General features: G+C 51.0%; 2 non-coding genes across 2 annotated transcripts; both read right to left on the reverse strand.

Annotated features, from left to right (window-relative positions):
• Positions 1 to 10,830: 10,830 nt before the first annotated feature.
• Positions 10,831 to 10,907, reverse strand: TRNAN-GUU (transfer RNA asparagine (anticodon GUU)). Its single transcript has one exon. It is a non-coding gene; the product is annotated as a tRNA-Asn (tRNA).
• Positions 10,908 to 13,182: 2,275 nt separating this feature from the next.
• On the reverse strand, positions 13,183 to 13,259 carry TRNAN-GUU (transfer RNA asparagine (anticodon GUU)). The gene has a single exon. It is a non-coding gene; the product is annotated as a tRNA-Asn (tRNA).
• Between the last annotated feature and the right edge of the window lie 12,595 nt (positions 13,260 to 25,854).

The following is a 25,854-nucleotide window of genomic DNA, read 5'->3' on the forward strand; positions in this document are numbered from 1 at the left end:
TTTGGTTAACAGCCGAACGCGCTAGCCAATTGCGTCACGGAGGTAGTCGTGCTCCACTCTCACCACCATCAGAACATTTTTCTAAATGTATCAGCGCAAAGAAAAAAAGTGACACACCGCTCAAGGGAGGGTTGGACCCTCCAACCTTTTGGTTAATAGCCCAACGCGCTAGCCAATTGCGCCACGAAGACAGTCGTGCTCCACTCTCACCACGGTCAGAACACTTCTCCAAAGATATCAGTGCAAAGAAAAAATGTCACATACCGCTCATGGGAGGGCTCGAACCTCCAATCTTTTGGTTAACAACCGATCGCGCTAGCCATTACACCACGGAAACAGTCGTGCTCCACTCTCACTACCGTCAGAACATTTCTCCAAAGCTATCAGCGCAAAGAAAAAAAAGAGACACACTGCTACCGGGAGGGCTCGAACCTCCAACCTTTAGCTTAACAGCCAACGCACTAGCAGATTGCGCCACGGAGACAATCGTTCTCCACTCTCACCACTGTCAGAACATTTCTCCATAGCTATCAGCGCAAAGAAAAAAGCGAAACGCCGCTCCTGGGAGGGCTCCAACCTCCAACCTTTCAGTTAACAGTTGATCGCGCAATACATCTGCCACGGAAACAGTCGTGCTCCACTCTCACTACCGTCAGAACATTTCTCCAAAGCTATCCGCGCAAAGAAAAAAAAAACACACCGCTCTCGGGAGAGCTCGAACCTTCAACCTTTTGGTTATAAGCCGAACGCGCTAGCCAATTGCGTCACGGAGGTAGTCGTGCTCCACTCTCAACACCATCAGAACATTTTTCTAAAGGTATCAGCGCAAAGAAAAAAAGAGACACACCGCTCATGGGCGGGTTCGAACCTCCAACCTTTTGGTTAATAGCCGATCGCGCTAGCCAATTGCGCCAAGGAGATAGTCGTGCTCTACTCTCACCCCCGTCAAAACAATTCTCCAAAGCTATCAGCGCAAAGAAAAAAAAAGAGACACACCGCTCTCGGGAGGGTCAAACCTCCAACATTTTGGTTAACAGCTGAACAAGCTAGAAAGTTCCGCCACGGAGACAGTCGTGCTCCATTCTCACCACTGTCGGAACATTTCTCCATAGCTATCAGCGCAAAGAAAAAAAAAAGACACACTGCTCCCGGGAGGGCTCAAACCTCCAACCTTTTGCTTAACAGCTGACGCACTAACAGATTGGGCCATGGAGACAGTCGTGCTCCACTCTCACCACCGTCAGAACATTTCTCCAAAGCTATCAGCGCAAAGAAAAAAAAGAGACACACCGCTCTCGGGAGAGCTCGAACCTTCAACTTTTTGGTTAACAGCCGAACGCGCTAGCCAATTGCGTCACGGAGGTAGTCGTGCTCCACTCTCACCACCATCAGAACATTTTTCTAAATGTATCAGCGCAAAGAAAAAAAGTGACACACCGCTCAAGAGAGGGTTGGACCCTCCAACCTTTTGGTTAATAGCCCAACACGCTAGCCAATTGCGCCACGAAGACAGTCGTGCTCCACTCTCACCACGGTCAGAACACTTCTCCAAAGATATCAGTGCAAAAAAAAAAATGTCACATACCGCTCATGGGAGGGCTCGAACCTCCAATCTTTTGGTTAACAACCGATCGCGCTAGCCATTACACCACGGAAACAGTCGTGCTCCACTCTCACTACCGTCAGAACATTTCTCCAAAGCTATCAGCGCAAAGAAAAAAAAAGAGACACACTGCTACCGGGAGGGCTCGAAACTCCAACCTTTAGCTTAACAGCCAACGCACTAGCAGATTGCGCCACGGAGACAATCGTTCTCCACTCTCACCACTGTCAGAACATTTCTCCATAGCTATCAGCGCAAAGAAAAAAGCGAAACGCCGCTCCTGGGAGGGCTCCAACCTCCAACCTTTCAGTTAACAGTTGATCGCGCTATACATCTGCCACGGAAACAGTCGTGCTCCACTCTCACTACCGTCAGAACATTTCTCCAAAGCTATCCGCGCAAAGAAAAAAAAAGAGACACACCGCTCTCGGGAGAGCTCGAACCTTCAACCTTTTGGTTAACAGCCGAACGCGCTAGCCAATTGCGTCACGGAGGTAGTCGTGCTCCACTCTCACCACCATCAGAACATTTTTCTAAAGGTATCAGCGCAAAGAAAAAAAGAGACACACCGCTCATGGGAGGGTTCGAACCTCCAACCTTTTGGTTAATAGCCCAACGCGCTAGCCAATTGCGCCACGAAGACAGTCGTGCTCCACTCTCACCACGGTCAGAACAATTCTCCAAAGCTATCAGCGCAAAGAAAAAAAAAGAGACGCACTGCTCCCGGGAGGGCTCGAACCTCCAACCTTTAGCTTAACAGCCAACGCACTAGCAGATTGCGCCACGGAGACAATCGTTCTCCACTCTCACCACTGTCAGAACATTTCTCCATAGCTGTCAGCGCAAAGAAAAAAGCGAAACGCCGCTCCTGGGAGGGCTCCAACCTCCAACCTTTCAGTTAACAGTTGATCGCGCAACGGAAACAGTCGTGCTCCACTCTCACCACCGTCAGAACGTTTCTCCAAAGCTATCAGCGCAAAGAAAAAAAGCGACACACTGCTCCCGGGAGGGCTCTAACCTCCAACCTTTTGCTTAACAGTTGATCGCGCTAGCCAATTCTGCCACGGAAACAACCGTGCTCTACTCTCGCCACCGTCAGAACATTTCAGCAAAGCTATCAGCGCAAAAAAAAAAGAGACACACCGCTCTCGGGAGGGCTCGAACCTCCAACCTTTTGGTTAACAATTGATCGCGCTAGCCGATTCGGGCACGGAAACAGTCCTGCTCCACTCTCACTACCATCAGAACATTTCTCCAAAGCTATCAGCGCAAAGAAAAAAAGAGACACACTGCTCCCGGGAGGGCTCGAACCTCCAAGCTTTTGATTAACAGCCGACGCACTAACAGATTGCGCCACGGAGACAGTCGTGCTCCACTCTCACCACCGTCACAACATTTCTCCAACGCTATCAGCGCAAAGAAAAAAAAAGAGACACACCGCTCTCGGGAGAGCTCGAACCTCCAACCTTTTGGTTAACAGCCGAACGCGCTAGCCAATTGCGTCACGGCGGTAGTCGTGCTCCACTTTCACCACCATCAGAACATTCTTCCAAAGGTATCAGCGCAAAGAAAAAAAGAGACACACCGCTCATGGGAGGGTTGGAACCTCCAACCTTTTGGTTAACAGCCCAACGCGCAAGCCAATTGCGCCACGGAGACAGCCGTGCTCCACTCTCACCACGGTCAGAACACTTCTCCAAAGATATCAGTGGAAAGAAAAAAAAGCGACACACCGCTCATGGGAGGGCTCGAACCTCCAACCTTTTGGTTAACACCCGATAGCGCTAGCCAATTGCGCCAAGAAGATAGGCGTTCTCTACTCTCACCACCGTCAGAACATTTCTCCAAAGCTATCAGCGCAAAGAAAAAAAAGAGACACACCACTCTCGGGAGGGCTCGAACCTTCAACCTTTTGGTTAACAGCCGAACGCGCTAGCCAATTGCGTCACGGAGGTAGTCGTGCTCCATTCTCAGCACCGTCAGAACATTCCTCCAAAGCTATCAGCGCAAAGAAAAAAAAGCGACACACCGCTCATGGAAGGCTCGAACCTCCAACCTTTTGGCTAACAGCCGACCGCGCTAGCCAATTGCGTCACGGAGGTAGTCGTGCTGCACTCTCACCACCATCAGAACAGTTTTCCAAAGGTATCTGCGCAAAGAAAAAAAGAGACACACCGCTCATGGGAGGGCTCGAGCCTCCAACCTTTTGGTTAACAGCCGATCGCGCTAGCCATTGCACCACGGACCCAACCGCACTCCACTCTCACCACCAACAGAACGTTTCTCCAAAGCTATCAGTGCAAAGAAAAAAAGTGACACACTGCTCCCGGGAGGGCTTGAACCTCCAACCTTTTGCTTAACAGCCGACGCACTAGCAGATTGCGCCACGGAGACAGTCGTGCTCCACTCTCACCACCATCAGAACATTTCTCCAAAGTTATCAGCGCAAAGAAAAAAAAGAGACACACTGCTCCTGGGAGGGCTCGAACCTCCAACCTTTAGCTGAACAGCCAACGCACTAGCAGATTGAGCCACGGAGACAATCATTCTCCACTCTCACCACTGTCAGAACATTTCTCCATAGCTGTCAGCGCAAAGAAAAAAGCGAAACGCCGCTCCTGGGAGGGCTCCAACCTCCAACCTTTCAGTTTACAGTTGATCGCGCTATACATTTGCAACGAAAACAGTCGTGCTCCAATCTCACCACCGTCAGAACATTTCTCCAAAGCTATCAACGCAAAGAAAAAAAAAGAGACACACCACTCTCGCGAGGGCTTGAACCTCAAACGTTTTGGTTAACAGTTGAACGCTCTAGCCGATTCTGCCACGGAAACAGTCGTGCTCCACTCTCACTACCGTCAGAACATTTCTCCAAAGCTATCCGCGCAAAGAAAAAAAAAGAGACACACCGCTCTCGAGAGGGTTCGAACCTCCATCCTTTTGGTTAACAGCCGAACGCGCTAGCCAATTGCGTCATGGAGGTAGTCGTGCTCCACTCTCACAACCATCAGAACATTTTTTCAAAGGTGTCAGCGCAAAGAAAAAAATTGACACACCGTTCATGGGAGAGCTCGAACCTCCAACCTTTTGGTTAACAGCCGATCGCTCTAGCCATTGCACCACGGACCCAACCGCGCTCCACTCTCACCACCGTCAGAACGTTTCTCCAAAGCTATCAGCGCAAAGAAAAAAAGCGACACACTGCTCCCGGGAGGGCTCGAACCTCCAACCTTTTGCTTAACAGTTGATCGTGCTAGCCGATTCTGCCACGGAAACAACCGTGCTCTACTCCCGCCACCGTCAGAACATTTCTGCAAAGCTATCAGCGCAAAGAAAAAAAAGAGACACACCGCTCTCGGGAGGGCTCGAACCTCCAACCTTTTGGTTAACAATTGATCGCACTAGCCGATTCTGACACGGAAACAGTCGTGCTCCACTCTCACTACCATCAGAACATTTCTCCAAAGCTATCAGCGCAAAGAAAAAAAGAGACACACTGCTCCCGGGAGGGCTCGAACCTCCAAGCTTTTGATTAACAATTGATCGCGCTAGCCGATTCGGGCACGGAAACAGTCCTGCTCCACTCTCACTACCATCAGAACATTTCTCCAAAGCTATCAGCGCAAAGAAAAAAAGAGACACACTGCTCCCGGGAGGGCTCGAACCTCCAAGCTTTTGATTAACAGCCGACGCACTAACAGATTGCGCCACGGAGACAGTCGTGCTCCACTCTCACCACCGTCACAACATTTCTCCAACGCTATCAGCGCAAAGAAAAAAAAAAGAGACACACCGCTCTCGGGAGAGCTCGAACCTCCAACCTTTTGGTTAACAGCCGAACGCGCTAGCCAATTGCGTCACGGCGGTAGTCGTGCTCCACTTTCACCACCATCAGAACATTCTTCCAAAGGTATCAGCGCAAAGAAAAAAAGAGACACACCGCTCATGGGAGGGTTGGAACCTCCAACCTTTTGGTTAACAGCCCAACGCGCAAGCCAATTGCGCCACGGAGACAGCCGTGCTCCACTCTCACCACGGTCAGAACACTTCTCCAAAGATATCAGTGGAAAGAAAAAAAAGCGACACACCGCTCATGGGAGGGCTCGAACCTCCAACCTTTTGGTTAACACCCGATAGCGCTAGCCAATTGCGCCAAGAAGATAGGCGTTCTCTACTCTCACCACCGTCAGAACATTTCTCCAAAGCTATCAGCGCAAAGAAAAAAAAGAGACACACCACTCTCGGGAGGGCTCGAACCTTCAACCTTTTGGTTAACAGCCGAACGCGCTAGCCAATTGCGTCACGGAGGTAGTCGTGCTCCATTCTCAGCACCGTCAGAACATTCCTCCAAAGCTATCAGCGCAAAGAAAAAAAAGCGACACACCGCTCATGGAAGGCTCGAACCTCCAACCTTTTGGCTAACAGCCGACCGCGCTAGCCAATTGCGTCACGGAGGTAGTCGTGCTGCACTCTCACCACCATCAGAACAGTTTTCCAAAGGTATCTGCGCAAAGAAAAAAAGAGACACACCGCTCATGGGAGGGCTCGAGCCTCCAACCTTTTGGTTAACAGCCGATCGCGCTAGCCATTGCACCACGGACCCAACCGCACTCCACTCTCACCACCAACAGAACGTTTCTCCAAAGCTATCAGTGCAAAGAAAAAAAGTGACACACTGCTCCCGGGAGGGCTTGAACCTCCAACCTTTTGCTTAACAGCCGACGCACTAGCAGATTGCGCCACGGAGACAGTCGTGCTCCACTCTCACCACCATCAGAACATTTCTCCAAAGTTATCAGCGCAAAGAAAAAAAAGAGACACACTGCTCCTGGGAGGGCTCGAACCTCCAACCTTTAGCTGAACAGCCAACGCACTAGCAGATTGAGCCACGGAGACAATCATTCTCCACTCTCACCACTGTCAGAACATTTCTCCATAGCTGTCAGCGCAAAGAAAAAAGCGAAACGCCGCTCCTGGGAGGGCTCCAACCTCCAACCTTTCAGTTTACAGTTGATCGCGCTATACATTTGCAACGAAAACAGTCGTGCTCCAATCTCACCACCGTCAGAACATTTCTCCAAAGCTATCAACGCAAAGAAAAAAAAGAGACACACCACTCTCGCGAGGGCTTGAACCTCAAACGTTTTGGTTAACAGTTGAATGCTCTAGCCGATTCTGCCACGGAAACAGTCGTGCTCCACTCTCACTACCGTCAGAACATTTCTCCAAAGCTATCCGCGCAAAGAAAAAAAAAGAGACACACCGCTCTCGAGAGGGTTCGAACCTCCATCCTTTTGGTTAACAGCCGAACGCGCTAGCCAATTGCGTCATGGAGGTAGTCGTGCTCCACTCTCACAACCATCAGAACATTTTTTCAAAGGTGTCAGCGCAAAGAAAAAAATTGACACACCGTTCATGGGAGAGCTCGAACCTCCAACCTTTTGGTTAACAGCCGATCGCTCTAGCCATTGCACCACGGACCCAACCGCGCTCCACTCTCACCACCGTCAGAACGTTTCTCCAAAGCTATCAGCGCAAAGAAAAAAAGCGACACACTGCTCCCGGGAGGGCTCGAACCTCCAACCTTTTGCTTAACAGTTGATCGTGCTAGCCGATTCTGCCACGGAAACAACCGTGCTCTACTCCCGCCACCGTCAGAACATTTCTGCAAAGCTATCAGCGCAAAGAAAAAAAAGAGACACACCGCTCTCGGGAGGGCTCGAACCTCCAACCTTTTGGTTAACAGCCCAACGCACAAGCCAATTGCGCCACGGAGACAGCCGTGCTCCACTCTCACCACGGTCAGAACACTTCTCAAAAGATATCAGTGGAAAGAAAAAAAAGCGACACACCGCTCATGGAAGGCTCGAACCTGCAACCATTTGGTTAACAGCCGATCGCGCTAGCCCATTGCGCCAAGGAGGTAGTCGTGCTCTACTCTCACCACCGTCAGAACATTTCTCCAAAGCTATCAGTGCAAAGAAAAAAAAGAGACATACCGCTCTCGGGAGGGCTCGAACCTCCAAGATTTTGGCTAACAGCCGACCGCGCTAGCCAATTGCGTCACGGAGGTAGTCGTGCTGCACTCTCACCACCATCAGAACAGTTTTCCAAAGGTATCTGCGCAAAGAAAAAAAGAGACACACCGCTCATGGGAGGGCTCGAGCCTCCAACCTTTTGGTTAACAGCCGACCGCGCTAGCCAATTGCGTCACGGAGGTAGTCGTGCTGCACTCTCACCACCATCAGAACAGTTTTCCAAAGGTATCTGCGCAAAGAAAAAAAGAGACACACCGCTCATGGGAGGGCTCGAGCCTCCAACCTTTTGGTTAACAGCCGATCGCGCTAGCCATTGCACCACGGACCCAACCACACTCCACTCTCACCACCAACAGAACGTTTCTCCAAAGCTATCAGTGCAAAGAAAAAAAGTGACACACTGCTCCCGGGAGGGCTTGAACCTCCAACCTTTTGCTTAACAGCCGACGCACTAGCAGATTGCGCCACGGAGACAGTCGTGCTCCACTCTCACCACCATCAGAACATTTCTCCAAAGTTATCAGCGCAAAGAAAAAAAAGAGACACACTGCTCCTGGGAGGGCTCGAACCTCCAACCTTTAGCTGAACAGCCAACGCACTAGCAGATTGAGCCACGGAGACAATCATTCTCCACTCTCACCACTGTCAGAACATTTCTCCATAGCTGTCAGCGCAAAGAAAAAAGCGAAACGCCGCTCCTGGGAGGGCTCCAACCTCCAACCTTTCAGTTTACAGTTGATCGCGCTATACATTTGCAACGAAAACAGTCGTGCTCCAATCTCACCACCGTCAGAACATTTCTCCAAAGCTATCAACGCAAAGAAAAAAAAGAGACACACCACTCTCGCGAGGGCTTGAACCTCAAACGTTTTGGTTAACAGTTGAACGCTCTAGCCGATTCTGCCACGGAAACAGTCGTGCTCCACTCTCACTACCGTCAGAACATTTCTCCAAAGCTATCCGCGCAAAGAAAAAAAAAGAGACACACCGCTCTCGAGAGGGTTCGAACCTCCATCCTTTTGGTTAACAGCCGAACGCGCTAGCCAATTGCGTCATGGAGGTAGTCGTGCTCCACTCTCACAACCATCAGAACATTTTTTCAAAGGTGTCAGCGCAAAGAAAAAAATTGACACACCGTTCATGGGAGAGCTCGAACCTCCAACCTTTTGGTTAACAGCCGATCGCTCTAGCCATTGCACCACGGACCCAACCGCGCTCCACTCTCACCACCGTCAGAACGTTTCTCCAAAGCTATCAGCGCAAAGAAAAAAAGCGACACACTGCTCCCGGGAGGGCTCGAACCTCCAACCTTTTGCTTAACAGTTGATCGTGCTAGCCGATTCTGCCACGGAAACAACCGTGCTCTACTCCCGCCACCGTCAGAACATTTCTGCAAAGCTATCAGCGCAAAGAAAAAAAAGAGACACACCGCTTTCGGGAGGGCTCGAACCTCCAACCTTTTGGTTAACAGCCCAACGCACAAGCCAATTGCGCCACGGAGACAGCCGTGCTCCACTCTCACCACGGTCAGAACACTTCTCAAAAGATATCAGTGGAAAGAAAAAAAAGCGACACACCGCTCATGGAAGGCTCGAACCTGCAACCATTTGGTTAACAGCCGATCGCGCTAGCCCATTGCGCCAAGGAGGTAGTCGTGCTCTACTCTCACCACCGTCAGAACATTTCTCCAAAGCTATCAGTGCAAAGAAAAAAAAGAGACATACCGCTCTCGGGAGGGCTCGAACCTCCAAGATTTTGGCTAACAGCCGACCGCGCTAGCCAATTGCGTCACGGAGGTAGTCGTGCTGCACTCTCACCACCATCAGAACAGTTTTCCAAAGGTATCTGCGCAAAGAAAAAAAGAGACACACCGCTCATGGGAGGGCTCGAGCCTCCAACCTTTTGGTTAACAGCCGATCGCGCTAGCCATTGCACCACGAACCCAACCGCACTTCACTCTCACCACCAACAGAACGTTTCTCCAAAGCTATCAGTGCAGAGAAAAAAAGTGACACACTGCTCCCGGGAGGGCTTGAACCTCCAACCTTTTGCTTAGAAGCCGACGCACTAGCAGATTGCGCCACGGAGACAGTCGTGCTCCACTCTCACCACCATCAGAACATCTCTCCAAAGCTATCAGCGCAAAGAAAAAAAAGAGACACACCGCTCTCGGGAGGGCTCGAACCTCCAAACTTTCGGTTAACAGTTGATCGCGCAAGCCGATTCGGCCACGGAAACAGTCGCGCTCCACTCTCACCATCGTCAGAACATTTCTCCAAAGTTATCAGCGCAAAGAAAAAAAAGAGACACACTGCTCCTGGGAGGGCTCGAACCTCCAACCTTTAGCTGAACAGCCAACGCACTAGCAGATTGCGCCACGGACACAATCGTTCTCCACTCTCACCACTGTCAGAACATTTCTTCATAGCTGTAAGCGTAAAGAAAAAAGCGAAACGCCGCTCCTGGGAGGGCTCCAACCTCCAACCTTTCAGTTAACAGTTGATCGCGCTATACATCTGCAATGGAAACAGTCGTGCTCCACTCTCACCACCGTCAGAACATTTCTCCAAAGCTATCAACGCAAAGAAAAAAAAGAGACATACCGCTCTCGGGAGGGCTCGAACCTCCAACCTTTTGGCTAACAGCCGACCGCGCTAGCCAATTGCACCACGGACCCAACCGCTCTCCACTCTCACCACCTTCAAAACGTTTCTCCAAAGGTATCAGCGCAAAGAAAAAAATTGACACACCGTTCATGGGAGGGCTCGAACCTCCAACCTTTTGGTTAACAGCCGATCGCGCTAGCCATTGCACCACGGACCCAACCGCGCTCCACTCTCACCACCGTCAGAACGTTTCTCCAAAGCTATCAGCGCAAAGAAAAAAAGCGACACACTGCTCCCGGGAGGGCTCGAACCTCCAATCTTTTGCTTAACAGTTGATCGTGCTAGCCGATTCTGCCACGGAAACAACCGTGCTCTACTCCCGCCACCGTCAGAACATTTCTGCAATGCTATCAGCGCAAAGAAAAAAAAAGAGACACACCGCTCTCGGGAGGGCTCGAACCTCCAACCTTTTGGTTAACAATTGATCGCGCTAGCCGATTCTGACACGGAAACAGTCGTGCTCCACTCTCACTACAGTCAGCACATTTCTCCAAAGCTATCAGCGCAAAAAAAAGAGACACACTGCTCCCGGGAGGGCTCGAACCTCCAACCTTTTGGTTAACAGCCCAACGCGCAAGCCAATTGCGCCACGGAGACAGCCGTGCTCCACTCTCACCACGGTCAGAACACTTCTCAAAAGATATCAGTGGAAAGAAAAAAAAGCGACACACCGCTCATGGGAGGGCTCGATTCTCTAACCTTTTGGTTAACAGCCGATAGCGCTAGCCAATTGCGCCATGAAGATAGTCGTTCTCTACTCTCACCACCGTCAGAACATTTCTCCAAAGCTATCAGCGCAAAGAAAAAAAAGAGACACACCACTCTCGGGAGGGCTCGAACCTTCAACCTTTTGGTTAACAGCCGAACGCGCTAGCCAATGGCGTCACGGAGGTAGTCGTGCGCCAATCTCATCACCGTCAGACCATTCCTCCAAAGCTATCAGCGCAAAGAAAAAAAACAGACACACCGCTCTCGGGAGGGCTCGAACCTCCAACCTTTTGGTTATCAGTTGATCGCGCTAGCCGCTTCTGCCACGGACACAGTCGCGCTCTACTCTCTCCACCGTCAGAACATTTCTCCAAAGCTATCAGCGCAAAGAAAAAAAAGAGACACACTGCTCACGGGAGGGCTGGAACCTCTAACCTTTTGCTTAACAGCCGACGCACTAGCAGATTGCGTCACGGAGACAGTCGTGCTCCACTCTCACCACGGTCAGAACACTTCTCCAAAGATATCAGTGCAAAGAAAAAAAAGCGACACACCGCTCATGGAAGGCTCGAACCTCCAACCTTTTGGTTAACAGCCGATCGCGCTAGCGAATTTCGCCAAGGAGGTAGTCGTGCTCTACTCTCACAACCGTCAGAACATTTCTCCAAAGCTATCAGTGCAAAGAAAAAAAAGAGACATACCGCTCTCGGGAGGGCTCGAACCTCCAACCTTTTGGCTAACAGCCGACCGCGCTAGCCAATTGCGTCACGGAGGTAGTCGTGCTGCACTCTCACCACCATCAGAACAGTTTTCCAAAGGTATCTGCGCAAAGAAAAAAAGAGACACACCGCTCATGGGAGGGCTCGAGCTTCCAACCTTTTGGTTAACAGCCGATCGCGCTAGCCATTGAACCACGAACCCAACCGCACTTCACTCTCACCACCAACAGAACGTTTCTCCAAAGCTATCAGTGCAGAGAAAAAAAGTGACACACTGCTCCCGGGAGGGCTTGAACCTCCAACCTTTTGCTTAACATCCGACGCACTAGCAGATTGCGCCACGGAGACAGTCGTGCTCCACTCTCACCACCGTCAGAACATCTCTCCAAAGCTATCAGCGCAAAGAAAAAAAAGAGACACACCGCTCTCGGGAGGGCTCGAACCTCCAACCTTTTGGTTAACAGTTGATCGCGCAAGCCGATTCGGCCACGGAAACAGTCGCGCTCCACTCTCACCATCGTCAGAACATTTCTCCAAAGTTATCAGCGCAAAGAAAAAAAAAGAGACACACTGCTCCTGGGAGGGCTCGAACCTCCAACCTTTAGCTGAACAGCCAACGCACTAGCAGATTGCGCCACGGAGACAATCGTTCTCCACTCTCACCACTGTCAGAACATTTCTCCATAGCTGTAAGCGTAAAGAAAAAAGCGAAACGCCGCTCCTGGGAGGGCTCCAACCTCCAACCTTTCAGTTAACTGTTGATCGCGCTATACATCTGCAATGGAAACAGTCGTGCTCCACTCTCTCCACCGTCAGAACATTTCTCCAAAGCTATCAACGCAAAGAAAAAAAAGAGGCACACCGCTCTCGGGAGGGCTAGAACCTCAAACCTTTTGGTTAAACGCCGAACGCGCTAGCCAATGACGTCACGGAGGTAGTCGTGCTCCACTCTCACAAACATCAGAACATTATTTCAAAGGTATCAGCGCAAAGAAAAAAATTGACACACCGTTCATGGGAGGGCTCGAACCTCCAACCTTTTGGTTAAGAGCCGATCGCGCTAGCCATTGCACCACGGACCCAACCGCGCTCCACTCTCACCACCGTCAGAACGTTTCTCCAAAGCTATCAGCGCAAAGAAAAAAAGCGACACACTGCTCCCGGGAGGGCTCGAACCTCCAACCTTTTGCTTAACAGTTGATCGTGCTAGCCGATTCTGCCACGGAAACAACCGTGCTCTACTCCCGCCACCGTCATAACATTTCTGCAAAGCTATCAGCGCGAAGAAAAAAAAAGAGACACACCGCTCTCGGGAGGGCTCGAACCTCCAACCTTTTGGTAAACAATTGATCGCGCTAGCCGATTCTGACACGGAAACAGTCGTGCTCCACTCTCACTACCATCAGCACATTTCTCCAAAGCTATCAGCGCAAAAAAAAGAGACACACTGCTCCCGGGAGGGCTCGAACCTCCAACCTTTTGGTTAACAGCCCAACGCGCAAGCCAATTGCGCCACGGAGACAGCCGTGCTCCACTCTCACCACGGTCAGATCACTTCTCAAAAGATATCAGTGGAAAGAAAAAAAAGCGACACACCGCTCATGGGAGGGCTCGAACCTCCAACCTTTTGGTTAAAAGCCGATAGCGCTAGCCAATTGCGCCAAGAAGATAGTCGTTCTCCACTCTCACCACGGTCAGAACACTTCTCCAAAGATATCAGTGCAAAGAAAAAAAAAGCGACACACCGCTCATGGGAGGGCTCGAACCTCCAACCTTTTGGTTAACAGCCGATCGCGCTAGCCATTACACCACGGAAACAGTCGTGTCCCACTCTCATCACCGTCAGAACATTCCTCCAAAGCTATCAGCGCAAAGAAAAAAAAAGAGACACACCGCTCTCGGGAGGACTCGAACCTCCAAACTTTTGGTTATCAGTTGATCGCGCTAGCCGCTTCTGCCACGGACACATCGCGCTCTACTCTCTCCACCGTCAGAACATTTCTCCAAAGCTATCAGCGCAAAGAAAAAAAAGAGACACACCGCTCTCGGGAGGGCTCGAACCTCTAACCTTTTGCTTAACAGCCGACGCACTAGCAGATTGCGTCACGGAGACAGTCGTGCTCCACTCTCACCACGGTCAGAACACTTCTCCAAAGATATCAGTGCAAAGAAAAAAAAGCGACACACCGCTCATGGAAGGCTCGAACCTCCAACCTTTTGGTTAACAGCCGATCGCGCTAGCCAATTGCGCCAAGGAGGTAGTCGTGCTCTACTCTCACCACCGTCAGAACATTTCTCCAAAGCTATCAGTGCAAAGAAAAAAAAGAGACATACCGCTCTCGGGAGGGCTCGAACCTCCAACCTTTTGGCTAACAGCCGACCGCGCTAGCCAATTGCGTCACGGAGGTAGTCGTGCTGCACTCTCACCACCATCAGAACAGTTTTCCAAAGGTATCTGCGCAAAGAAAAAAAGAGACACACCGCTCATGGGAGGGCTCGAGCTTCCAACCTTTTGGTTAACAGCCGATCGCGCTAGCCATTGCACCACGAACCCAACCGCACTTCACTCTCACCACCAACAGAACGTTTCTCCAAAGCTATCAGTGCAGAGAAAAAAAGTGACACACTGCTCCCGGGAGGGATTGAACCTCAAACCTTTTGCTTAACAGCCGACGCACTAGCAGATTGCGCCACGGAGACAGTCGTGCTCCACTCTCACCACCGTCAGAACATCTCTCCAAAGCTATCAGCGCAAAGAAAAAAAAAGAGACACACCGCTCTCGGGAGGGCTCGAACCTCCAACCTTTTGGTTAACAGTTGATCGCGCAAGCCGATTCGGCCACGGAAACAGTCGCGCTCCACTCTCACCATCGTCAGAACATTTCTCCAAAGTTATCAGCGCAAAGAAAAAAAAAGAGACACACTGCTCCTGGGAGGGCTCGAACCTCCAACCTTTATCTGAACAGCCAACGCACTAGCAGATTGCGCCACGGAGACAATCGTAACCTCCAACCTTTCAGTTAACAATTGATCGCGCTAGCCGATTCTGCCACGGAAACGGTCGTGCTCCACTCTCATCACCGTCAGAACATTTCTCCAAAGCTATCAGCGCAAAGAAAAAAAGACACACCGCTCATGGGAGGGCTCGAACTTCAGACCTTTTGTTAAAAGCCGATGCACTAGCAGGTTGTGCCACGGAGACAGTCGTGCTTCACTCTCAACACTGTCCGAACATTGCTGCATAGCTGTCAGCGCAAAGAAAAAAGCGAAACGCCGCTCCTGGGAGGGCTCCAACCTCCAAACTTTCGGTAAACAACTGATCGCGCTAGCCAAATGCGCCACGTAGACAGTCGTGCTCTACTCTCACCACCGTCAGAACATTTCTCCACAGCTGTCAGCGCAAAGAAAAAAGAGACACACCGCTCTCGGGAGGGCTCGAACCTCCAACCTTTTGGTTAACAGCTGAACGCGCTAGCCAATTGCGCCAAGGAGATTGTCGTGCTCTACTGTCACCACCGTCAGAACATTTCTCCAAAGCTATAAGCGCAAAGAAAAAAAGCGACACACTGCTCCCGGGATGGCTTTAACCTCCAACCTTTCAGTTAACAGTTGATCGCGCTAGCAGATTCTGCCACGGAAACAGTCGTGCTCCACTCTCACCACCGTCAGAACATTTCTCCAAAGCTATCAGCGCAAAGAAAAAAAGAGGCACACCACTCTCAGGAGGGCTCGAACCTCCAACCTTTTGGTTAACAGTTGATCGCGCTAGCCGATTCTGCCACGGAAACAGTTGTGCTCTACTCTCACCACCGTCAGAACATTTCTCCAAAGCTATCAGCGCAAAGAAAAAAAAGACACACCGCTCTCGGGAGAGCTAGAACCTCCAACCTTTTGCCTAAAAGCCGAACGCGCTAGCCAATTGCGTCACGGAGGTAGTCGTGCTCCACTCTCACCACCATCAGAACATTTTCCCAAAGGTATCAGCGCAAAGAAAAAAAGAGACGCCGCTCATGGGAGGGTTCGAACCTCCAACCTTTCGGTTAACAGCCCAACGCGCAAGCCAATTGCGCCACGGAGACAGTCGTGCTCCACTCTCACCACGGTCAGAGCACTTCTCCAAAGATATCAGTGCAAAGAAAAAAAGCGACACACCGCTCATGGGAGCGCTCGAACCTTCAACCTTTTGGTTAACAGCCGATCGCGCTAGCCATTACACCACGGCAACTGTCGTGCTCCACTCTCACTACCGTCAGAACATTTCTCCTAAGCTATGAGCGCAAAGAAAAAAAAGAGACACACTGCTCCCGGAGGGCTCGAACCTCCAACCTTTTTCTTAACAGCCGACGCACTAGCAGATTGCGCCACGGAGACAGTCGTGCTCCACTCTCACCACTGTCGGAACATTTCTCCATAGTTGTCAGCGCAAAGAAAAAAGCGAAATGCCACTCCTGGGAGGGCTCCAACCTCCAAACTTTCGGTAAACAGCCGATCGCACTAGCCAAATGCGCCACGGAGACAGTCGTGCTCCACTCTCACCACCGTCAGAACATTTCTCCAAAGCTATCAGCGCAAAGAAAAAAAAAGTCACACCGCTCTCGGGAGGGCACGAACCTCCAACCTTTTGGTTAACAGCCGAACACGCTAGCCAATTGCGTCACGGAGGTACTCGTGCTCCACTCTCACAACCATCAGAACATTTTTTCAAAGGTATCAGCGCAAAGAAAAAAATCGACAAACCGTTCATGGGAGGGCTCGAGCCTCCAACCTTTTGTTTAACAGCCGATCGCGCTAGCCATTGCACCACGGACCCAACCGCGCTCCACTCTCACCACCATCAGAACGTTTCTCCAAAGCTATCAGCGCAAAGAAAAAAAGCGAGACACTGCTCCCGGGAGGGCTCGAACCTCCAACCTTTTGCTTAACAGCCGACGCACTAGCAGATTGCGCCACGGAGACAGTCTTGCTCCACTCTCACCACTGTCGGAACATTTCTCCATAGCTGTCAGCGCAAAGAAAAAAGCGAAACGCCACTCCTGGGAGGGCTCGAAACTCCAACCTTTCGGTAAACAGCCGATCGCGCTAGCCAAATGTGCCACGTAGACAGTCGTGCTCCACACTCACCACCGTCAGAACATTTCTCCAAAGCTATCAGCGCAAAGAAGAAAAAGAGACACACCGCTCTCGGGAGGCCTCGAACCTCCAACCTTTTGGTTAACAGCCGAACGCGCTAGCTAATTGCGTCACGGAGGTAGTCGTGCTCCACTCTCACCACCATCTGAACATTTTCCTAAAGGTACCAGCGCAAAGAAAAATAGAGACACACCGATCATGAGAGGGTTTGAACTTCCACCTTTAGGTTAACAGCCCAACCCGCTAGCCGATTGTGCCACGGAGACAGTCGCGCTCCACTCTCACCACGGTCAGAACATTTCTCGACAGCTGTCAGCGCAAAGAAAAAAGAGACAAACCGCTCTCGGGAGGATCGAACCTCCAACCTTTTGCTTAACAGCCGACGCACTAACAGATTGCGCCACGGAGACAGTCGTGCTCCACTCTCACCACCGCCAGAACATTTCTCCAAAGCTACCAGCGCAAAGAAAAAAAAAGAGACACACCGCTTTCGGAAGGGCTCGAGCCTCCAACCTTTTGGTTAACAGCCGAACGCGCTAGCCAATTGCGTCACGGAGGTAGTCGTGCTCGACTCTCACCACCATCAGAACCTTTTTCTAAAGGTATCAGCGCAAAGAAAAAAAACACCGCTCATGGGAAGGTTCGAACCTCCAACCTTTTGGTTAACAGCCCGACGCACTAGCCAATTGCGCCACGGAGACAGTCGTGCTCCACTCTCACTATCGTCAGAACATTTCTTCAAAGATATCAGTGCAAAGAAAAAAAGCGACACACCGCTCATGGGAGGGCTCGAACCTCAGACCTTTTGTTAAAAGCCGATGCACTAGCAGGTTGTGCCACGGAGACAGTCGTGCTTCACTCTCAACACTGTCCGAACATTGCTGCATAGCTGTCAGCGCAAAGAAAAAAGCGAAACGCCGCTCCTGGGAGGGCTCCAACCTCCAAACTTTCGGTAAACAACTGATCGCGCTAGCCAAATGCGCCACGTAGACAGTCGTGCTCTACTCTCACCACCGTCAGAACATTTCTCCACAGCTGTCAGCGCAAAGAAAAAAGAGACACACCGCTCTCGGGAGGGCTCGAACCTCCAACCTTTTGGTTAACAGCTGAACGCGCTAGCCAATTGCGCCAAGGAGATTGTCGTGCTCTACTGTCACCACCGTCAGAGCATTTCTCCAAAGCTATAAGCGCAAAGAAAAAAAGCGACACACTTCTCCCGGGATGGCTTTAACCTCCAACCTTTCAGTTAACAGTTGATCGCGCTAGCAGATTCTGCCACGGAAACAGTCGTGCTCCACTCTCACCACCGTCAGAACATTTCTCCAAAGCTATCAGCGCAAAGAAAAAAAAAGACACACCGCTCTCGGGGGGGCTCGAACCTACAAGCTTTTCGTTAACAGTGTAACGCGCTAGCCGATTCTGCCACAGAAACAGTCGTGCTTCACTCTCACTACCGTCAGAACATTTCTCCAAAGCTATCAGCGCAAAGAAAAAAAAGAGACACACTGCTCCTGGGAGGGGTCGAACCTCCAACCTTTTGCTTAACAGCCGAACGCGCAAGCCAATTGCGTCACGGAGGTAGTCGTGCTCCACTCTCACCACCATCAGAACATTTCTCCAAAGCTATCAGCGCAAAGAGAAAAAGAGACACCGCTCATGGGAGGGTTCCAACCTCCAACCTTTCGGTTAACAGCCCAACGCGCAAGCCAATTGCGCCACAGAGATAGTCGTGCTCCACTCTCACCACGGTCAGAACACTTCTCCAAAGATATCAGTGCAAAGAAAAAAAGCGACACACCGCTCATGGGAGGGCTCGAACCTCCAACCTTTTGGTTAACAGCCGATCGTGCTAGCCATTACACCACGGAAACTGTCGTGCTCCACTCTCACTACCGTCAGAACATTTCTCCTAAGCTATCAGCGCAAAGAAAAAAAAAGAGACACACTGCTCCCGGAGGGCTCGAACCTCCAACCTTTTTCTTAACAGCCGACGCACTAGCAGATTGCGCCACGGAGACAGTCGTGCTCCACTCTCACCACTGTCGGAACATTTCTCCATAGTTGTCAGCGCAAAGAAAAAAGCGAAACGCCACTCCTGGGAGGGCTCCAACCTCCAAACTTTCGGTAAACAGCCGATCGCGCTAGCCAAATGGGCCACGGAGACAGTCGTGCTCCACTCTCACCACCGTCAGAACATTTCTCCAAAGCTATCAGCGCAAAGAAAAAAAAAGAGTCACACCACTCTCGGGAGGGCACGAACCTCCAATCTTTTGGTTAACAGCCGAACACGCTAGCCAATTGCGTCACGGAGGTAGTCGTGCTCCAATCTCACAACCATCAGAACATTTTATCAAAGGTATCAGCGCAAAGAAAAAAATCGACAAACCGTTCATGGGAGGGCTCGAGCCTCCAACCTTTTGGTTAACAGCCGATCGCGCTAGCCATTGCACCACGGACCCAACCGCGCTCCACTCTCACCACCATCAGAACGTTTCTAAAAAGCTATCAGCGCAAAGAAAAAAAGCGACACACTGCTCCCGGGAGGGCTCGAACCTCCAACCTTTTGCTTAACAGCCGACGCACTAGCAGATTGCGCCACGGAGACAGTCTTGCTCCACTCTCACCACTGTCGGAACATTTCTCCATAGCTGTCAGCGCAAAGAAAAAAGCGAAACGCCGCTCCTGGGAGGGCTCGAAACTCCAACCTTTCGGTAAACAGCCGATCGCGCTAGCCAAATTTGCCACGTAGACAGTCGTGCTCCACACTCACCACCGTCAGAACATTTCTCCAAAGCTATCAGCGCAAAGAAGAAAAAGAGACACACCGATCTCGGGAGGGCTCGAACCTCCAACCTTTTGGTTAACAGCGGAACGCGCTAGCCAATTGCGTCACGGAGGTAGTCGTGCTCCCCTCTCACCACCATCTGAACATTTTTCTAAAGGTACCAGCGCAAAGAAAAATAGAGACACACCGATCATGGGAGGGTTCGAACCTCCACCTTTATGTTAACAGCCCAACCCGCTAGCCGATTGTGCCACGGAGACAGTCGTGCTCCACTCTCACCACGGTCAGAACATTTCTCCACAGCTGTCAGCGCAAAGAAAAAAGAGACAAACCGCTCTCGGGAGGATCGAACCTCCAACCTTTTGCTTAACAGCCGACGCACTAACAGATAGCGCCACGGAGACAGTCGTGCTCCACTCTCATCACCGTCAGAACATTTCTCCAAAGCTACCAGCGCAAAGAAAAAAAAGAGACACACCGCTTTCGGGAGGGCTCGAGCCTCCAACCTTTTGGTTAACAGCCGAACGCGCTAGCCAATTGCGTCACGGAGGTAGTCGTGCTCGACTCTCACCACCATCAGAACATTTTTCTAAAGGTATCAGCGCAAAGAAAAAAAAACACCGCTAATGGAAGGGTTCGCACCTCCAACCTTTTGGTTAACAGCCCGACGCACTAGCCAATTGCGCCACGGAGACAGTCGTGCTCCACTCTCACTATCGTCAGAACATTTCTTCAAAGATATCAGTGCAAAGAAAAAAAGCGACACACCGCTCATGGGAGGGCTCGAACCTCAGACCTTTTGTTAAAAGCCGATGCACTAGCAGATTGTGCCACGGAGACAATCGTGCTCTACTCTCACCACCGTCAGAACATTTCTCCACAGCTGTCAGCGCAAAGAAAAAAGAGACACACCGCTCTCGGGAGGGCTCGAACCTCCAACCTTTTGCTTAACAGCCGAACGCGCTAGCCAATTGCTCACGGAGGTAGTCGTGCTCCACTCTCACCACCGTCAGAACATTTCTCCACAGCTGTCAGCGCAAAGAAAAAAGAGACACACCAGTCTCGGGAGGGCTCGAAACTCCAACCTTTTGGTTAACAGCCCCACGCGCAAGCCAAATATGCCATGGAGACAGTCGGGCTCCACTCTCACCATGGTCAGAACACTTATCCAAAATTATCAGTGCAAGGAAAAAAAAGCGACACACTGCTCATGGGAGGGCTCGAACCTCCAACCTTTTGGTTAACAGCCGATCGCGCTAGCCATTACACCACGGAAACAGTCGTGCTCCACTCTCACTACTGTCAGAACATTTCTCCAAAGCTATCAGCACCAAGAAAAAAAAAGAGACACACTGCTCCCGGGAGGGCTCGAACCTCCAACCTTTTGCTTAACAGCCGATGCACCAGCAGATTGCGCCACGGAGACAGTCATGCTCCACTCTCGCCACTGTCGGAACATTTCTCCATAGCTGTCAGCGCAATGAAAAAAGCGAAACGCCGCTCCTGGGAGGGCTCCAACCTTTAACCTTTTGGTTAACAGCTGAACGCGATAGCCGATTGCGTCACGGAGGTAGTCGTGCTCCACTCTCACAACCATCAGAACATTTTTTCAAAGGTATCAGCGCAAAGAAAAAAAAGAGACACACCGCTCATGGGAGGGTTCGAACCTCCAACTTTTTGGTTAACAGCCCAACGCGCTAGCCAATTACGCCACGGAAACAGTCGTGCTCCACACTCACTATCGTCAGAACATTTCTCCAAAGCTATTAGCGCAAAGAAAAAAAAATTGCCCGCAGCTTCCCTCGGGGGAACACTGAGAAGGATGCGGAGCATATAATTGATTAACGGGGTGTTAAAGTGAGACTTACTTGGGTCGATTTCTAAATTGGTTAACGTGGTTGTGAAATGGGGTGTTAAATTGCGACTTACTTGGGTCGATGGCTAAATTGGTTAACTAGGTTGTAGGAGGGGGTGTTAAATGAGTGAACACGTACACACGTATGCGAAAGGGCGGCGCTGGTCGAAGGGACGTTGATCATTGTGTTTGTGGATTCGTTGGAATTAATTTCACCGCGACCTTGGACGTCGACGCGCCGTACAAACCAACCGACGAGCGGCAACTGAGCGAGCGATCGCCGACCTTGAGTATATATACAGCGCGACGGCACATGCACTGTCAGCTGTCGAATGTTCGAGAAGGGGAAGAAGCGCAACGGCGCATGCGCGCGCGTCAGGTGCCGATGTTCTCGAAGCGCGACGGCGCATGCGCGCGCGTCAGCTGCCGATGTTCTCGAAGCGTGACGGCGCGTGCGCGCTACATTATACAGCTAGCGAATGTTCGTGAAGAGGAGAAGCGCACGCGGTGTGTAGAGGAGGAAGGGTGCACAGATGGTGGAGGAGTGACACGCGCGCAGTGTGTAGAGGAGGAAGGGATGCACAGATGGTGGAAGAAGGAGGAGGAAGCTTGCGGACGGCGCCGCACTACAAGCCTCGAGTATTAGATGCTCCGCATCTAAACAAAGAGACACACTGCTCCAGGGAGGGCTTGAACCTCCAACCTTTTGCTTAAAAGCCGATGCACTAGCAGATTGCGCCACGGAGACAGTCGTGCTCGACTCTCATCACTGTCGGAACATTGCTCCCTAGCTGTCGGCGCAAAGAAAAAAGCGAAACGCCGCTCCTGGGAGGGCTCCAACCTCCAAACTTTCGGTAAACAGCTGATCGCGCTAGCCAAATGCGCCACGGAGACAGTCATGCTCAACTCTCACCACTGTCGGAACATTTCTCCATAGCTGTCAGCGCAAAGAAAAAAGCGAAACGCCGCTCCTGGGAGGGCTCCAACCTCCAACCTTTTAGTTAACAGCTGAACGCGATAGCCGATTGCGCCAAAAAGATAGTCGTGCTCTACTCTCACCACCGTCACAACATTTCTCCAAAGCTATCAGCGCAAAGAAAAAAAGCGACACAATGCTCCTGGGACGGCTTGAACCTCCAACCTTTAGTTAACAGTTGATCGCGCTAGCCAATTCTGCCACGGAAACGGTCGTGCTCCACTCTGACCACCGTCAGAATATTTCTCCAAAGCTATCAGCGCAAAGAAAAAAAAGACACACCGCTCTCGGGAGGGCTCGAACCTCCAACCTTTTTGTTAACAGCCGAACGCGCTAGTCAATTGCGTCACGGAGGTAGTCGTGCTCCACTCTCACCACCATCAGAACATTTTTCCAAAGGTATCGGTGCAAAGAAAAAAAGAGACACACCGCTCATGGAAGAGTTCGAACCTCCAATGTTTTGGTTAACAGCCCAACGCGCAAGCCAATTGCGTCACAGAGACAGTCGTGCTCCACTCTCACCACGGCCAGAACACTTCTCCAAAAATATCAGTGCAAAGAAAAAAAAGCGACACACCGCTCATGGGACGGCTTGAACCTCCAACCTTTCAGTTAACAGTTGATCGCGCTAGCCGATTCTGCCACGGAAACAGTCGTGCTCGACTCTCACCACCGTCAGAACTTTTCTCCAAAGCTATCAGCGCAAAGAAAAAAAGAGACACACCGCTCTCGGGAGGGCTCGAACCTCCAACCTTTTGGTTACAGTTGAACGCGCTAGCCGATTTTGCCACGCAAACAGTCGTGCTCCACTCTCACCACCGTCAGAATATTTCTCCAAAGCTATCAGCGCAAAGAAAAAAAAAGAGACACACTGCTCCCGGGAGGGCTCGAACCTCCAACCTTTTGCTTAACAGCCCAACGCGCAAGCCAATTGCGCCCTGGAGACAGTCGTGCTCCACTCTCACCACGGTCAGAACACTTCTCCAAAGATATCAGTGCAAAGAAAAAAAAGCGACACACCGCTCATGGGAGGGCTCGAACCTCCAACCTTTGGTTAACAGCCGATCGCGCTAGCCATTACACCACGGAAACAGTCGTGCTCCACTTTCACTACTGTGAGAACATTTCTCCAAAGCTATCAGCGCCAAGAAAAAAAAAGAGACACACTGCTCCCGGGAGGGCTCGAACCTCCAACCTTTTGCTTAACAGCCGACGCACTAGCCAAATGCGCCACGTACACAGTCGTGCTCTACTCTCACCACCGTCAGAACATTTCTCCACAGCTGTCAGCGCAAAGAAAAAAGAGACACACTGCTCTCGGGAGGGCTCGAACCTCCAACCTTTTGGTTAACAGCTGAACGCGATAGCCAATTGCGCCAAGAAAATAGTCATGCTCTAATCTCACCACCTTAAGAACATTTCTCCAAAGCTATCAGTGCAAAGAAAAAAAAGCGACACACTGCTCCCGGGACGGCTTGAATCTCCAACCTTTCTGCTAACAGTTGATCGCGCTAGCCGATTTTGCCACGGAAACAGTCATGCTCGACTATCACCACCGTCAGAACATTTCTCCAAAGCTATCAGCGCAAAGAAAAAAAAAGAGACACACCGCTCTCGGGAGGATTCGAACCTCCAACCTTTTGGTTAACAGTTGAACGCGCTAGCCGATTGCGCCAAGGAGATAGTCGTGCTCTACTCTCACCACTGTCAGAACATTTCTCCAAAGCTATCAGCGCAAAGAAAAAAAAGAGACACACCGCTCTCGGGAGGGCTTGAACCTCCAACCTTTTGGTTAACAGTTGAACGCTCTAGCCGATTCTGCCACGGAGGTAGTCGTGCTCCACTCTCACCACCATCAGAACAATTTTCCAAAGGTATCAGCGCAAAGAAAAAAAAGAGACACACCGCTCATGGGAGGGTTCGAAACTCCAAAATTTTGGTTAAAAGCCCAACGCGCTAGCCAATTACGCCACGGAAACAGTCGTGCTCCACTCTCACCACGGTCCGAACACTTCTCCAAAGATATTAGTGCAAAGAAAAAAAGCGACACACCGCTCATGGGAGGGCTCGAACCTCAAACCTTTTGGTTAACAGCCTATCGCGCTAGCCATTGCACCACGGACCCCACTGCGCTCCACTCTCACCACCGTCAGAACGTTTCTCCAAAGCTATCAGCACAAAGAAAAAAAGCGACACACTGCTCCCGGGAGGGCTCGAACCTCCAACCTTTTGCTTAACAGCCGACGCACTAGCAGATTGCGCCACGGAGACAGTCGTGCTCCACTCTCACCACTGTCGGAACATTTCTCCAAGGCTGTTTGCGCAAAGAAAAAAAGAGACACACTGCTCCCGGGAGGGCTCGAACCTCCAACCTTTAGCTTAACAGCCGACGCACTAGCAGATTGCGCCACGGAGACAGTCGTGCTCCACTCCCACCACTCTCAGAACATTTCTCCATAGCTGTCAGCGCAAAGAAAAAAGCGAAACGCCGCTCCTGGGAGGGCTCCAACCTCCAAACTCTCGGTAAACGGCCGATCGCTCTAGCCAAATGCGCCACGTACACAGTCGTGCTCTACTCTCACCACCGTCAGAACATTTCTCAACAGCTGTCAGCGCAAAAAAAAAGAGACACACCACTCTCGGGAGGGCTCGAACCTCCAACCTTTTGGTTACCAGCTGAACGCGCCAACCAATTGCGCCAAGGAGATAGTCGTGCTCTACTCTCACCACCGTCAGAACATTTCTCCAAAGCTATCAGTGCAAAGAAAAAAAGCGACACACTGCTCCCGGGAGGGCTCGAACATCCAACCTTTTGCTTATCAGCCGATGCACTGGCAGATTGCGCCACGGAGACAGTCATGCTCCACTCTTACCACTGTCGGAACAATTCTTCATAGCTGTCAGCGCAAAGAAAAAAGCGAAACGCTGCTCCTGGGAGGGCTCCAACCTCCAACCTTTTGGTTAACACCTGAACGCGATAGCCAATTGCGCCAAGAAGATAGTCGTGCTCCACTCTCACCACTGTCAGAACATTTCTCTAAAGCTATCAGCGCAAAGAAAAAAAAGACACACCGCTCTCGGAAGGGCTCGAACCTCCAACCTATTTGTTAACAGCCGAACGCGCTAGTCAATTGCGTCACAGAGGTAGTCGTGCACAACTCTCACCACCATCAGAAAATTTTCCAAAGGTATCAGCGCAAAGAAAAAAAGATACACACCGCTCGTGGGAGGGTTCGAACCTCCAACCTTTTGGTTAACAGCCCAACGCGCAAGCCAATTGCGCCACAGAGACAGTCGTGCTCCCCTCTCACCACGGTCAGAACACTTCTCCAAAGATATCAGTGCAAAGAAAAAAAAGCGACACACCGCTCAAG

The sequence above is a fragment of the Rhipicephalus microplus genome, unplaced genomic scaffold (genome assembly GCF_043290135.1).
Source record: "Rhipicephalus microplus isolate Deutch F79 unplaced genomic scaffold, USDA_Rmic scaffold_19, whole genome shotgun sequence".
Taxonomy (NCBI): Eukaryota; Metazoa; Arthropoda; class Arachnida; order Ixodida; family Ixodidae; genus Rhipicephalus; species Rhipicephalus microplus.